Here is a 17,368-nt window from a genome sequence, read left to right as displayed (position 1 = left end):
TGGGTAAAATATTCCGGAAGACGTTGTGCATGCAAACAGCAAGTCAGTGACGAGGGGTCTCGCCAATTTGTTCAGAACAAGGGCAAGCACATTAAATGAGATATTGGTCAATTGTAGGATAATATTGTAGACGTAAAAATATATTCTAATATTAATTATAATTTGAGAGTATTTTTTTATAGCACCCTGTGTAAATATAATGATAAAAATATATATAAAAGGAAAAAAAGAATGATTTTCAATCCAAGTCAAGCTGGTTGAAAAAATAATTCTTTTTAACTTTAATTTCTTTATTAATGATTATTTAAATACCTTTTATCAGAGACCTACTTTCTAAGTTACCTTCATTTTATCTCTGACAACTTTTGGACGGATCCTTTATAGTAAAAAAAAAGTATCTAATTTAATAGTTCTCAACCTTTTTTTCATTGATGCACCACTAGTAAAATATTTTTTCACCCAAGCAACCTCTAAGCAGCACAAAACATTTATAATTTAAAAAGAAAAGACGTAAAACACTTTTTTGTCGATTTGATCAAACTTTGCAATTGCAAATAAACTGCATTCTCCTCAACTGTTTGTAAATGAAAATATATAAATATATAGAGCATAACAATAGTAATTAGCCAAGACTAAGCATGACAGGCATCCAGGTGTTTGGCTGATGTTGTGGAGGCTTTCCGGATTGTTTCTTGAGATAACTTGAATTATGACAGTTTCCTCTTGAAAAAATCAGGTTCCCTACCAACATGAGATTCATGTTTTGTCTTGAGATAACGTTGGAGATGCGCAAACTCCATTCCAGTATTAACCAACTTCTCCACATAGAAAAAACACAGTACCATGGGAGAACTGGAGCTGGTGGACGTGAATCCCATTAGGGTGTATTCTTCCTAATACTGTCTAAATTTTGGGGAGCCTGTGTTTTTACCTTCTTGGTCAACTGTCCATCCGTGTTCTCAGTGGCACCGCTGTCACACTTTAATCTTTAATTTGTGGTTTCAAGGCATCATTTTCAAAATCTTTTTAAAAATAAAATATATGAATCTCAAGTACCCCTGGAGTGACCATTATTTGAGAACCACTGATATAGAGCGTTTTCATTGACGTCATAGATCGTATAATTATTACGACGTCGATTTCGGTTTATTATGATAATAAACTGGTTAATAGGATTAGAACTTAGATCTGAAAGGAATACAAGAAAACTCCATAAAAAATTAGCTCTTTCTTTGACTAAATTGAATAATAAATCACAAATGGAGATTTTCACTTAAATTTAGGATAAGCCTCTGTCTGCCCTTTCATGATTCATCACTTTTTAACAAAAATTAATTTTTCTTTTCTACAAATGTTATTTATTGGAAGAATTAGCAATTATTTATTTGCAAGCCTCTATTGACGAGGTTGCGTGTCTAGTATCAATCCAGTTGTTTAGTAATTCAAGCTAACTAGAAATACAAAGCATGTCAATGCAGGGAACTTTAGTACTGGAGTCTGCATTATATTTTATACGTCCTAATATTCAAGAACTTGAGTTACACTTTTTTAGTAGGTGTAATGACTATTTTATTTGTGTGGAAATAATTCTTAATTTATTGTTAGTTTATAAAGTGTCGGCAGAAAAATTTAAAATAAATAGATTATTACTTTCAACGAGAATCATTTTGACTCATAACTGGTAAGAAAAATTCAATTCTTAACATTCTATGGCTGAATATAGTAGGTTGTATTCACCATGACTATTAATATAAATCTACAGTGTAGAAAAATAAGTATTTGATCTCTTGTCAATTTTGTAAGTTTGCCCACTTATAAATAATTTCTATGAAATTGAGGTCTGGAGACTGGGCAGGCCACTCCATGACCTTTAATGTGCTTTTTCTTTTTTATTAATTCCTTTGTTGCCATGGTCGTAAGTTTTGGGTTATTCTTATTGCCGTGCAAGAAGATCCATTTTCAGTTCCCTGCCCTGAGGTAAACAGGTTGTCGACCACGATTTCCCTGTGGATGATCCATCCTCCCTTCGATGTGGCGAAGTTGTCATCTCCACGTCGCAGAGAAACACTCCCAAAACATAATATTTCCATCCCCATGCTTGAAGGTGGGGATTTTTCTTCCTCCAAACACTTTTCTTTTGTTCATTTTCTTCTCTGTAGTTCGTTTTTCAATTATTCTCATAATTTATAATTGCTTATTAAATATAATACTTAACAGAGACGGATTTACGTCAATCCCATAGTATTTAACTTTCAAAGGCCATTGGATCATGTTTGAGCTGCGTCCATCTATGACGATGTCAAAGAATGTGATATCCAATTACTTTTTGTATTATCTTAAATTAATCTTATAAAATCTGTTTCAATTTTAGAACCCAAGTGATTAATTATATATGGGTGTGATTCAATCATCAACTTCTGAATATTCCTATAATCAACAAATCAGCTCACCATTTTTTTGAAATCAATCGAAGAACATAACCATTAATCGATATTATGTTACGTCATGTCAATATTTATAATAGTTGCATGATTAATGAAATTGTATGACTTATATGAAACTTGTAGAAAAAATTAAAGGAAAAAAGTAGATTTTTACGACTTAACTTGGCATATTTATTTATTTATAAATAGGAACTCAAACGAAATTTAGGAATTTAAAAAATACGAACAAATTGTACAAGATATTTTATCGAAAAAGTTATTAAATTTGTGATTATTTTACATTTTGCTGTCATTATCTAAGACAAATCTTCTTTTTTAATTGAAGTATTTACAGTAACAGCAAATAAATGTCTTGAATTCTTAAATGTAAATATTGTGTTTGTTATAGTATCTACTTGATTTTTTTTTTATTATTTAATAAAGATGAATTGTAGTCAAGTACATGACATTTGTTGGTCTTTTGAGTCCACTTCTATCCATGGAATCCAAAAATGAATTTAAGATATAATTTTTCCCAGTTTCATCGACATAAATAAGATCATTTTCTGATGAACAAACAAATTCAGCATAACATTTTTGTTGTAAACATTTCATTATGCTAAAGGCTATAAATCCGCTGATGTAATAAATTACATTTTATATTCTGGTAATTTTATCTAAGTCTGTGATATCCATATGAGAAATCATTCACAAAAATGTATATGAATCGTCTTCCACGTTTTGTAAAGAAGAGTTGAATGGGAAATTTTCTTTTAATTAACATAAAGACCTAATGTTCATTTTCAATAAGGAGCTAATTCATTTTTTGTTTTGTTTTTTCACTCTCTAAAACATGTCTCCAACTCAAAAAAGTAATTACAACCACCAAGTTGACGATCCAACTCGAATCTCCTTTCAATGGGATCATAATTTATGGTTATTAGTAATATAAACTTAACGTGTTTTAAATGTAGGAGATAAGTCTTAGGCCGATCCTTTAACTATGTGAATTGCAGTTTGAAAAGTTTCATTGGATAAACAGTTGGGCTTACAAAAAATTGTTTTTCATTTCAATAACTATTCTCCGAATGAAATTAGATACTATATTTGTATTCTTTGATCGTTAGAAATTGGTTTTCTTCTGCCATCCCTTAATTTTATATGAAAATGTTTCGATGTAACTTTGCATTTCTCAATTATTTTTACCATAATGATTTATGATAATTACTTGATTTGTTAATTTATGCGCGTATATCAAATACACAGGCTTATTTCCTTTTCAAAGATAGGTTTAATGCCGTCTAATTTTGCATTAAAAGTAATCTTTTATTTTCAAAAGATGGGAAGACGACATTTTGACGTCATAAAAAATTATTATAGAAATTTTTGAAAATACGCACACAATCAAATGTGTATATTTTCCCCCCCACATCATTTTACAAACGATTTTTAATATAAGGTGCCTTAATTGATAATTTATTGAAGTATCATTATTTGAATATATATATAATATTATCTCTTTCTATTCAATATTTTTGTATGACAGCTTGTAAAATATCAAAGAGAGTGCATATTCCTTCTCTAGAGCGCTCCCTGACTTATGTGTAGGGTTGTTGGAATCGTTGAAAAAGAATGAATTTGATTGGTTGAAAGAGATTGTATAAAAAAGGAATAAAACACGTTGGTACGCTTGCATCTTCTAAGCAAATTTTCCTCAGTATTGTACTAATCATCAGCAAAACAACTTCCCTCTTATTGCTCTCTCACGTGCATCATCATCGTGCCGAAGAAAACGTGCCTTTTTTCATGGGTTTCTAACAACGGATGTGTGGAATTATGATTTGGAAAATAAAAGTATATCTTACAGTTTTTGCCGGTTTCTCTTGCCCATCGTGTTCTTTATGACAAGTAATCCGCCACTCCAAAACCTCCCATCACATTAACAACTTAAAAGTCTTCAAGAAACACAAGATTCAAGGAACTGAAGGATAATTAAACGGTCCATCATTCAATTTGGACGTAGCAAAGTTATTTGTATCGTGTAACATGCCTTTAAATGTTCTGGATCATCCCAAAGAGAGTATTTACTGCTTTGTACGAAATTCCCCTCCCTCCCTCCATCACCAATTATAACAAGATAGGGAACTTGGGTAAAAGCAGTGGAATACTACTACCATCACTTGGACGTCTTCATAGAATATTTAAACAGCCTTTATGAAGATTTGGCAGCAACCAGGAGAGCACAAGAAGTAATGAATAATTATTCATTATTAGAAGAAATCGTATTTATACTGGAAAATACCTTTGGAAATAACTGCGCTTGAGGAAATATTGCCTCTTCTTACCAGCATAACCATAGTAGAAAATCTGACTCAAGATTTGAAGGAAGAGCCATTGAAGACCAAGTTAAAGGAAGTGCTTCAAAAGAATCCTGGCTACACAAAACTAAAGGAACTCTCAACAAGTGACAACCTTGTATACAAAAATACTCCAATTGTCAATTGTGATGCTGAGAGAGTCTTTAGTATGATGAATATTATCAATACGAAAAGGAGGTCTTAACTAAGTACTAAGAAATTGAGGGAATTGTTGATCACCAAATGGAAAAATGTTTTGTTATCATGTAATTGTCAACACGTATATATTAACAATATCTTTTAAATAATTTGTTACTTTATTGCCTCATCTCTATTCCTTAGATTTCGTGCCAAAGTTATCTGTTCATGCTTTGGTGGTCACTAAGAAGTTATAAGTACACTTCCTGTAATGATGGGTTTGATGTTCTCTAACCAGCAATATATTTTGTCTAAATAAATTTAAGTTAAAGATATATTCTAAACGATACTCTTTTAATTGGGTTGGAATCGATATTTACTTTGAACTCTTGATCCAGCGACAGATACAATTACACCACTCTCATATGCAACTATTATATTTTTGAAGTAATTTCCATGAGCATTCAATGCATCGATGGGTAATTTATTCAGTTCAGATTTTTGAATAGAGTTGATGATCGAATTAGAGTTTTCTTTTAGACACCTGCATACTCTTGCATAGTGGCCTCTCTTACCACATCTTGTGCATTCGACGCTTTTTGCAAGGCAAACTTTCCCATTCTTATGAGGAAATTGGAAACCACACTGTCTACACAATCTTTCTTGGCTCTTGTTCCACGATCTCCTACAGCTTTGACTTCTTCGATATATATTGAATCCACATGACTTTGTATTTGCGTTAACACCCTTTGATACTAAATCATTTAGACTATTTTGATTATTCTTTGCCGTTTCTACTATTCTCCATTAATATATTCACTTCTTAATCGTGCTTCTCTATATTTTATTTGCATTTGTTAGACAAATAATGTTCTTTCAAATAGAAGTTGTTGTATCTCAGGTCTAACGATATTAAATCTATTGCATACCAAAGTTTTATATTATGACAATTAATATTTAATACTATTTGTATCATACAATAAATTATAACTAACATTAAGACATTTTCTGGATAATATTATTTTGATTAAATAGTACCAAGTAAAGCTATATTTTGGTGAAGGAAAGATTCTATATGTAGTAAATTTTCAGATAAGTTGTAATGTTAAAAAAATATAATTGATATATCTTTATAAGTATGTTCGAAATTACCCATCGGCCATCAAGTATGATTTATGAATAAAGGTTTGTTTATGTCCGAAAGAAAACAGAGGAACCAGATAGTTGAAGTTGTATTTGCGGGGGCGCTTGCGCAAAACACGATTCCCACAACCCTACTTATGTGTAAGGGTGATAATTTTGGTAAGAATAGAAAAGCGTGCGAGGAGAAGAGAAGAAATACTTATGGTATCATTGATTAAATAATATACATCTTCTTCTATCAATCATGAACGTTATCATTCTTGCCTTTATTATTCAATAATAATACAATAATATTAGATGGGGATAGTCGATAGAGAACTGAATAAAATGCAAAAATAACGCCGCCTTCTGTCTGGATTTCTGAAAATGGAGGCCTAGGAATTTGGAAAATACTTACCGGATGAGAAACAGATGGTTTGTCGGATTTGTCGATATAAATGTGCCTTTAGTCCCCTGTCTAGAATTACACGCCACTCATTATCCTCATCTCATAATAAGAGTATGGATATTCATCTATAAAATCAATTTGACGATGAATACATCAAGTCATACTTTAACTCTGATCTCACAACGATGCTTATTGCATGTAATATAACCTTATCCATTGCTAATCATCCGACGTTCAAAAATTTATGGAGAAATACAAGGGTAAACATATCCCTTCCCGAGGAACCATCATTAAATTAATGGAGGATGTTGGTACTGATGTCATTTATAGAAATACATATAAAAATGTTTTGAGTCATCCACACCAAATGACGATCAAGTTATCAGTAAAAAGTATTTATGAATATCGAAATGGAACTCTGAATTTTGTACTATCTCACAGTAAGTATTCAATTTTTTTTTTTAAATCTAACCATAAAATATGATTCTATTTTAGCTAAACATATCAAGAATTATGATACACAACTCAGTAAAGGGCAAAAACAACTGCTTAAATGGTCACAACAACGGGGGTAGTAGCTTTGGATGGTTTGTAACTAGTTTGTCTGAGACTACTTACTTCACTTTAAGACTTGGGTATGATAATTAGGTTTTCCAATATTACATAGTCAATAAATATTACTTTTTTATCACTTAAGGCTTAGCTATGGTTGATGGGCTCCAAGAAATGGTGTTCAGAAAACTCATAAAAGGCAAAAACAACTGTTTAAATGGTCACAACAACGAGGGTAGTTACATTGGGTGTTGCATTATAATTAACAATTGTGTATATCCTTCATGATAATAGTATGTTGTTATATAAGCATATCTAAATAACGGGGGGGAAATCTTTTTTGATGCTCTTAATAGGGAGTAATATCGCCGGACATTACTACATAATTAGCTTTTGCTCTAAATCTTTACGATTAATTTATTTCTAACATTTTTTTATTAATATATTTATTGTCTAATTTTATGATTTTGACATTTACTTTATTATTAATAATTAGTTAGATCTCATCGGTAGAGATATATCTATCCTGTGCACAATTGTATATAGCAACTTCCACATGAAGAAGAGGGGTGATTATCTTTTTGATTAAACTCCACGTCTCGCTTGTGTATTGCAACCTAAAGTTATGACATATTTAACTGAATTCCGATGTTAGAACAAGAAAAAATTATCTGGATCAATCTATTATTTCAATATTCTGTATTTATAATTTATTATTATTAATAGTTGTATGATTTTAATTGTTTAATTTTGTATATTTAACTTAAATGTTTAATGGTTTATTTTTTAGTATGTACATTATATTTAATTAAAGCCTTCTATTTTAAACTTTGAAATTCAAATATATTTCAAATACTCTACTTTGTCGTTTCATTAGCTATTATTCTGAGAATAAGGTTCATAATGAATTACAATTTCATGGAGTGTGACGTTTTCAAATCTACTGTAACGGATAAAAAACGTTTAAGTCAATTATACGTAGTATATCTTCATTAAACATTTTGCTAATAAATACATTCGTTATACCCTCAAAAATCATAATAAAGCAGGCAGATGATAATCACATCAGTATTTTAAACAATGATACCATATGTCTTTTTTCCCCCCTCCTCCTTGCACGCGTTTTTCTCTACAATATTATCAACTATACTTATGTGTATAGTTGATAATATTGTAGAGAAAAACGCGTGCGAGGAGAAGGGGAGGGGCGGGTGGAGAAAGACATATGGTGTCATTGTATAAAATACTGATGTGATTATCGGTGAGAATCACATCTGTATTTATCAGTTGCCTGCTTTACTATGATTTTTGAGGGTATAACGAAAGTATTTGTTACCAAAATGTTTAATGAAGATATACTATGTATAATTGACTTCGACGTTTTTATCCGTTACAGTAGATTTGAAAACGTCACACTTCATGTAATTGTAATTCATTATGAACCATATTCTCAGAATAATAACTAATAAAACGACAAACTAAGAGCATTTCGAAATATATTTGAACAATAATAACAATAAATTATAAATACATGCAAAACACAAACCAGACGTGGAGTTTAATCAAAAAGATAATCACCCAATTTTCCTCATGTGCAAGTTGCATATACAATTGTGCACAGGATAGATATATCTCTACCGATGAGATCTTAATAATTATTAATAATAAAGTAAATGTCAAAATCATAAAATAATGTTAGATTTAAATCCATATCTTCTTCCAATCTTAGTACGAACAGCTTTTAGAATCCCACTTTCATTTATTTCATGTTTATCTAAAAAAGAAAAGTTAATCCATGCAGTCAAATTTTAAACCTTAATTACTTATCTTAGATATAAAAATAAGACTCCTTTATAACTGATAAGACAATTCAGGCAACCATTCTTGACTTAATGTAGTTTTCTAACATGACATCGTAAAGATTTAGAGCAAAAGCTAATTATGTAGTAATGTCCGGCGATATTACTCCTTATTAAGAGCATCAAAAAGAGTTTCCCCCGGTTATTTATGCTTGTATAAACAACATACTATTATCATGAAGGATACACACAATTGCTAATTATAATGCTACGCCCAATACCACTACCCCGTTGTTGTGACCATTTAAGCCGTTGTTTTTGCCTTTTTATGAGTTTTCTGAACACCATTTCTTGGAGCTTATGAACCATAGCTAATCCTTAAGTGACAAAAATGTAATATTTATTGACTATGTAATATTGGAAAACCTAATGATCATACCCAAGTATTTAAGAGAAGAAACTAGTGTCAGACAAACTAGTTGCAAACCATCCAAAGCTACTACCCCCGTTGTTGTGACCATTTAAGCAGTTGTTTTTGCCTTTTATGAGTTTTCTGAACACCATAATTAGCTAAGCCTTAAGTGAAGAAACTAGTTAGTTGCGATATTTTTTGCTTTAAAATAATGAATCATATTTTGATATGTTTAGTAAAATAGAATTTTTATGGTTAAAAAAAAATGAATACTTACTGTTAGATGTTACAAAATTCAGAGTTCCATTTCGAAATTAGTAAATATTTTATAATTTTTACTGATAACTTGATCGTAATTTGGTGTAGATGACTCAAGACATGCTGAAAATTATCCAAACTTCACAATTTACAATGGGGGTATTTCTATAAATGACATCAGTACCAACATCCTCCATTAATTTAATGATGGTTCCTCGGGAAGGGATAGGTTTACCCGTGTATTTCTCCATAAATTTTTTGAACGTAGTATGATTAGCAGTGGATAAGGTTATATTACATGCAATAAGCATTTTTGTGTGATCAGAGTTAAAGTCTGACTTGATGTATTCATCATTAACTTGATTTTTTAGATGAATATCCATGCTCTTGATATGAGATGAGGATAATGAGTGGCGTGTAATTCTAGACAGGGGACTAAAGGCACATTTATATCGACAAATCCGACAAGCCATCTGTTTCTCATCCGGTAAGTATTTTCCAAATTCTTGGGCCTCCATTTTCAGAAATCCAGACAGAAGGCGACGTTATTTTAGGCATTTTATTCAGTTCTCTATCGACTATCAGCATCTAATATATTAATATTGAATAATAAAGGCGGGAATGATAACGTTCTTGATTGATAGAAAAAGATGTATATTTTTAAATAAATGATGCCATGCGTATTTATCATTTTCTCCTCGCACGCTTTTCTATTCTTACCAAAATTATCACCCTTACTTATGTGTGTCTTCCAGCACGCGTTTTCTTCTTTTTCCTTTGTCGATGGAGTGTGACGTATATTCATTGATTGAATTCACGCATAATTATGAAGTAATAATTAAGAATAAAATGTTTTTCAGTTTTTAAAACTAAATATACCTTAAAAATAAAATATTATAGAGGGAGCTTATTTATATTTAGAAAACATAAAAAAATACATAAATTACTTCAAAACTTGCAATCAAAAACTCCATCTAACCAATTAAAGGAACGTTGAAAAAAAAATTATAATAGGATAAAAATTTCATATTTAATTACTTTACAAGTTAACAGAAAAAATGTGTCATCTTTCTTATTTTCCTAGCTAATTTATTTTTTATACGGTTCTTATTTAATTTATTAACATATTTTAGCCGAATAAGTGTTCGAGTACGTATAATTTTTTTTATAACTTCAGGAGGTTCATTAGTGTATTTACTTTGAATAATTTTTATCAGTCTATCCATTTAAAAGTCGAATGGCACTCGCTGTTGTATGACTAAATAATTCAGCAGCTGACCGAATCCGTTGTCTGGCATTTCCAACTACATTGAAATTATCTGAACTTAATTTATGGCATATTTGAAGCTCCTCATTATCCTTATCTAATAGTTTTCTAATTGTCTCGATTAAAATGAGAGTTCCATCCTCTAATGGAAAGCCCTGATCAATAAAATGGTTTCTGTATAACTTCAGTAAGTGAGGAACATCTGCAAACGCATATATACGTTTGTCCTTGTTGAATGGATTAGTAAAATATGTTTATCAGTAGATAATCCTAATTCTGTCCAAAGGGCGGATATTTTTGGTTCCCATATCAGAAACCAATAATCCAATCATATGAATCCCATTATTTTTCAATTCTAAAATAACATTGAAAAGTAGCTCCTTTGTTACCAGACAATCATAGTCGAAGAAAATGGGTTGCTTCCAAGGACTTATCAATCCTCAAATGAATATAACCTGAATTCGAGACATAAAATAAGAGTAATATTATTTATCTGCGAAAATAAAATATTGTATCGAAATAGTATCGATACAAATTTTCATGATATCTAGAAAGATCATCTGATTTTTTCAATGAATTGACTAATTATGGTAAAAATAATTTATTTTTTAAATGGTCGTAATACCCGCAAATATACTTGACTATAATTTTTATTGATTAATTGTTACTGAAAGTAATTGAAACAAATGTTTAAAAAAAACCCAGTTTTATTGTAATTTATAGTTAAATCATGAATTACTAAAGTAATTCATGAGGCCTTCAATATTATACATAGATCTAACTGATTGCAATATCATTTATACAAAATAAATCATGATTAGTGTAAAAGTAAGAAACTTTTTCCTCGCGTTTTTAATATATTTCATGAAATGATGACTGGTTGGTTGGTTATGTAACTGTTCGGGAGTTGATGATTGAATTACACTGATACAAAATGAATCCCTGGAGTTATAAAATGGAACTTCTTATTCGTTGACATCTTTATGGATAGATAAGCAGGGCGTAGCTCGAAGCATGATCATATATTAATGTATAAATTCACTTGTGGAATACTAAAAAAAGTCTATTATGTTATCAAATTTACACAATGGCCTCTGATAGCTTAGAACTACGATCGATCCTAATGTTAATCCGACTCGAAATATCATGACTAAAAAAGCTGAAAATATATAACTTGATTTAGCTGCAAAATATTTTGGAATGGATTATTTCTTACCAGTGATATGTTAAATAGAACATTATATTCAGAAATTCTGGGTGTCTTTCCAAGGCCACCCTTTCGATGGTAGGCTCTATCCCAAATATTTCTCCTTAAGCAATCCTTAGGAAATCGTGGTAAGCCACACTATTATGTGAGCCACAAATAGCAACTGCACAAACCCAAGTTTTATGGATTTTGATAATTTGTTGTGACAGTAAGTTTAACTTCCTGATATTTATGTATTAAATTGCTAGTATGAGCCTGTCCAATCCATGGACACAGGGGGGGGGATGCATTTGGAAGCAAAACACTGGTGGTCAAATAATTTAAAAATTCAAATAAATAATTTTATTGATGACTTTTGTCTATTTGAATCGAATGTAAAAGTACCTAATTTATTCAAGAACAATAATTAAAAAACCGAAGAACGAAAAATAAATTTTTCAGGTAGCCTCCTGGGTTTAATAAAAAAAAGTTATGTTCGTCAGAATCATTCCTAAATAGGTATTATGTACGGCAACACTCCCACAGTTACGCATGCTTTGAAGACAACCCAACAAATTGGAAAGATACAAAATAATCAGTAACATTAAACAATCAACAGATAGCTACGTAACAATCCTCTCAGTATGTAGCTAAACCAAATTTATGATTAATAATTTTTTTGTTGATATTTTTTTTTATCACAAAAAAAAAGTTTTTGATAATAACCTTTGCTAATTAACCCCTGTTCAGTCCCATGTCAATAAAGTAACCTACTCCTAGCTTTCCTAAAGTAAAGATCGATTAATACATGCACCAACTACTTAACAACTTTAAAATTAATTTACCTCCAAATAAATTAGTGTCCTGCGTAATATACAATGCTTCAATAGAATGCTCATAAGTGTTCATTAGAATTGCAGCAATCCAAGACGAATTAAGTGGCTAATGTATTCTCCCTTCATGTCACTACCCAAAAAATTATTGAACAGATTGAATTCTCATAAGTGTTCATCCAAGACGAATTAACTGTCTAATAAAATCTTCCCTTCACTTCTTATTTTTAATAGTAGATAGAGCTAGAAGAAAACAAAAACTGTTGCTAGGCAGGCAGCGATTCTGTAGCGGAGTCATTTTTTTTTCGATGAAGTAAAATGGGTTTTAAATAGTATTTTGTATTGAAGTAAATCTTGGGAGACCTAGTCTGTCCAACCGTTTGGTTACTAGCTTTTCTGCTGAGGTTTCTCCTCGAGCTAGTAGTTCCATTCTTATCCTTTTATTTTTGATTGTCTCCAGAGCTATAAAAAAATGAGTCGGTGGTCAAAAACGCCCAGTTCCTTTGTACTTGAGGACAAATAAAGTAGTCCTCCAGTGAGCTATAAAGTTTGGAAGGCCAACTCCCCGTTCATTCCAAAGCCAGAGTTCTCCAACAGTAGAGTGAATAGTATTCATTCCTTTATCCAGTCTTGGGTTATAGTTCAGGGGCTCTTCTTGGCCTAGGATCTTACTAACTTGTAAAGCCACCCTTGAGACATTCTTTTCCAGTATCAACTAAGCTCGTTCGTCACTTGAAAAAGGTCTAAAGGCCCTTTAAATATGTTTTCCTTGAAAGTGCTTCCTCTGGTTTCTTTGTACTTTGACTTAATTAATATCACCTAAAAATCTTTACTTGTACGAATTCTTTTGAGCCAGCTAATGTTCAAGGTTCTCCAAAAAAAAACCAAAAAAAAACAGGTCGACAAGTCCTAAGCCCCACTGTGAGGTTGAAGCAATCAATCTCGATTCGGAAATATACTTTCTTCGTCCTTCCCATAGAAACTGCTCTCTCTTTGCCGTGATTATACGGCAAATGCTTTCTGTGAAAGGGGAATATTGCAAAAGATGCACATTTTTTGGTAGAATTTTTTGGTTCCATATGTATATTTTATCAAGTTTGTTTATCCTAAATGGGACTAACCCCTCGACTGCTGTGGTAATCATGCTTAACATTTTATCCTCGTTTCGTGTAATGCTTCTTCCTCCCTATGGCAGGAACCTATAATACCCAAAGGTGATGCAGAGTCAACGTAAGAATACGAAGGAAACTCCTCGATAAGTTCATTTTCCATAGATGTAAGTACTTGTGTCTTTGATAAGTTGACTTTTAATCCAGATTCCTTTCGGAATTGGACTAACACCCTTTCTAGTTCTCGTAAAGCAGTTTTTACTTCGTCCCGTGAACGAGCAATAAATACAGAGACGTTCTCAACGAATAGCATTATCCTCAATGACTTCATTCCTATTTTAAAACCTATGAGATCAATTTTTCCTATAGCAGATTAATGGCTATAATGAACAATAAAGGCGAAAGTGGGTCAGCCTGCTTGCATCCTCTATTTTTTTTATTTTTTTCTTATTGCCAGGCAGATTGAGTATTGAAAAAGATAACTAGGTAAATTAGAGGGTATGACTTTGCATTATATTTTCGAAAACACACAACCTCTTCAAATATTCAATGTTACTATGTTATATCAGTAAAATTGTAATTTGTCCTAAGAGAGAATAAAATTGTTGTTATCTCTACCAGGGGAATCAACGATTCTACTGGATTTCAATCTCTACTGTGGCATATAAATGTTGGTATGTTATTAGTTATTACAAGTTTATGACACACTATTTATTTTCATAATAATACTAGTAAGGTTATAAGGACCAACTTTGTGGAATACCATACTTATCCGGATGAATATAGTGTGGAGTAAGAATCAGAATTATAATTATCAGGATTATATGTAGTATATTGAAGTATTTTCTAAGTATTTTTTTAATTTTCTCAATTAATTTGACTGTTTTCAATGTGATTTCCCTCACCCTAATTGGTCTGAGCAATGCCTTTGCTAGTAATGGAATATAAACACTCATAAAATATCATTGAAATAAATATATAGTATTTTTTGAGGTGGTATCTAATTTATAGGAATAGGTAATTGCCATTTATTAAGAATTCCCATGTTTGATGTTCGAAATTTAAGCAAAAAAGTTCTTATTTTATTATCATGTAGCTTTTGACTTATTTTTTTTTTCAGTGTGGCAACCACATTATTTGAAGGCATATTTCTTGTTTAGGAGAATAATCACTTTCAATTCAAAATAATATTTATTTCTAACTAATTGACGATAAAAGAATACATTTATATAATTTATTGAATCAAAACAGTAATACTTATAATAGAGAGGTTGTGTGATTTTAAAAGTGAATAGTTCATACAGATTTTAAGTTATCCATGCCTAGAGTTTCCATCGTTGTCTTTAAGTATATAATGGATAAATAAGTAATGTTTATTGAGTCTAAGAATTTGCTTCGGCAGACTTTTTTGGGGAAAGGGGATTGAAAAACAACAGGAACTCATTTGAAGTAGAGAATAACTTATCTTTCTTTTTAAAACTATATATTTATTTATAAATATATAGTTTTCATGAAAAATAATTACTTAATTATAATTTTTTGTGGATTCAAATTTATGGAGATTAGCTTAATAATATTATTAAGGTTATTCCATAATTTCCATATTATTTAGGACTAGGTACTACATATATTGTTAGTTTTATTTTTACGAGATTTTTCCTTTTATATTATAAATTTATTCAATTTCACGGAATTATTATTTATAATACTCTCAACCTCGTGTCTTTTCAACGACTGTTGTTTGCAGCAAGGTAATTAGAAATACAAGGTATGTCAATTACGCATATTTGGACTGAAGTGCGTCTTCCACCAAGCATTTTATTTCTTTCCTTCGTCGATGGAGTGTGACGTCATAGTCGGTATATTATTAAATTCATTGATTGAATTCACGCATAATTATGAAGTGATTGATCTTAATACTTAAGACTTATGAAGCCTTTCAGTTTATAAAATTTAAATATACCTTAAAAATAAACTAATATAGGAGGAAATACATCATATTATAAAGATGCCATATATGGCATATGAACAATAACAATCGGGTAATTTATCATACAATCTTTTTTAATTAAATTAAAATATGCAATCCCATATATCAATATAGTATTTATTAAATATTATGTTCCGGCCAAATGCCCCAAATAATCCTTCGGCGAAATGTCCGTTCGGCAAATTGTCATTCGGCAAAATGTACATTCGGTACAAATGTTTTTGTCCAATTGTCCGCTCACGATCATATATACAAAGGGGTATACCAAATAAATCTTTATAAATGTAAAAGCAAGAAACTGCTTCTTAGCGTTTTTCAATATATTTCATGAAATGATGACTGTTTTGTTGGTTATGTAACTGTTTAGGAGTTGATGATTGAATCACACTGATACACTATGAATCCCTGGAGTCATAAAATGGAACTTTTATTTGTTGACATCTTTATGGATAGATAAGCAGGCGTAGCTCGAAGCATAATCATATATTAATATATAAATTCACGCAAATAGCAACCGCACCAATCAAGTTTTATTGCGGGACTCCATTGCTAGTCACTATATAAATAGAGGTATACTATCAAAATTTATTACTAGTAATTTATTAAGAACTACTATTAAAACGGTGACTAAACAATATTATATTATGAACTCTTCACATCAACTCTGACGTCAGCAAAACATTCCTTCTATTTAGGTTGACCAGTGGTCGGTAGAGTACACCAATTTGAAAAGGAGGGTTGGCCCAATGTATGTTATAGACATCGTCTAGAATTACTCCGATGTCGATCCCCAATTTTACTCCGAGTGCAACAAGGACTCACAATTATAACTCCGCAACAAATCCTTAAGGTTACTCTCCGTCTTTTATGACACACAAATGTTCAGCCCGGTTTGGAATCTACATATTTGCGAAAGGATGTTCACTACTCAGGATTTAAATAATAATGACAACTGCTGAGGAAAAGATAATGTATTATTTATTAATTAAAAAGCGGAGTATTCAGGCGAAAATTATTCTTACTGTATAGATACTTGCTTATCAAAAAATAACCTTGCTTTTATTTACTGTGATTGAAAGTCGAGATTTCGAGTGTAGGTATGTCATATAAGGAGAAGATAAGTAAAAAATTCAAAGCTGACAAAAAATACATAATCAATTTTTATATTAGTTAGATAACGGCCTATATTTTGCGTAATATGCGTGATTTTAAGCATATGCATAATATGTTGACCAAGAAACAAAAGATGATAATTTTTATGATCTTTTTTTTGGAGGAACAAATACCTATTTAGTCAAATGTGATAAATTTTTAAATTATTTATGTGAAATTTAAAAAAAAACCATTATTGAAAGTTTAGTAGGAGCAAAGTTTATAAAAAAATGATCTCCTGAGGACAGCAATGATTTAAATACAAATAAAACTTTTTATTATTTATAAGAAATATCTCACAATGTAGCACATTTCCTTAGATTCAATGATAATAAATAATAATTTATCAAATTAGCTCCAA

The 17,368-nt window shown here is 30.9% G+C and overlaps 3 long non-coding RNA genes across 3 annotated transcripts; 1 reads left to right on the top strand and 2 right to left on the bottom strand.

Moving 5' to 3' along the window:
• Nucleotides 1-3,728: 3,728 nt before the first annotated feature.
• Nucleotides 3,729-4,429, bottom strand: LOC121130247 (uncharacterized). Its single transcript, XR_005868641.2, has 2 exons — nt 4,289-4,429; nt 3,729-4,237 (listed from the first exon to the last, which is right to left on the bottom strand). It is a non-coding gene; the product is annotated as an uncharacterized lncRNA (long non-coding RNA).
• Nucleotides 4,430-5,724: 1,295 nt separating this feature from the next.
• On the top strand, nt 5,725-8,145 carry LOC139907289 (uncharacterized). Its single transcript, XR_011783773.1, has 3 exons — nt 5,725-6,889; nt 6,945-7,084; nt 7,147-8,145. It is a non-coding gene; the product is annotated as an uncharacterized lncRNA (long non-coding RNA).
• Nucleotides 8,146-15,043: 6,898 nt separating this feature from the next.
• On the bottom strand, nt 15,044-16,871 carry LOC121129270 (uncharacterized). Its single transcript, XR_005868406.2, has 2 exons — nt 16,469-16,871; nt 15,044-16,411 (listed from the first exon to the last, which is right to left on the bottom strand). It is a non-coding gene; the product is annotated as an uncharacterized lncRNA (long non-coding RNA).
• Between the last annotated feature and the right edge of the window lie 497 nt (nt 16,872-17,368).

Source organism: Lepeophtheirus salmonis, chromosome 1 (assembly GCF_016086655.4).
Source record: "Lepeophtheirus salmonis chromosome 1, UVic_Lsal_1.4, whole genome shotgun sequence".
Classification (NCBI taxonomy): Eukaryota; Metazoa; Arthropoda; class Copepoda; order Siphonostomatoida; family Caligidae; genus Lepeophtheirus; species Lepeophtheirus salmonis.
Note: the sequence above shows the minus strand (reverse complement) of the source record. Positions and strands in the feature narration are given on the sequence as shown.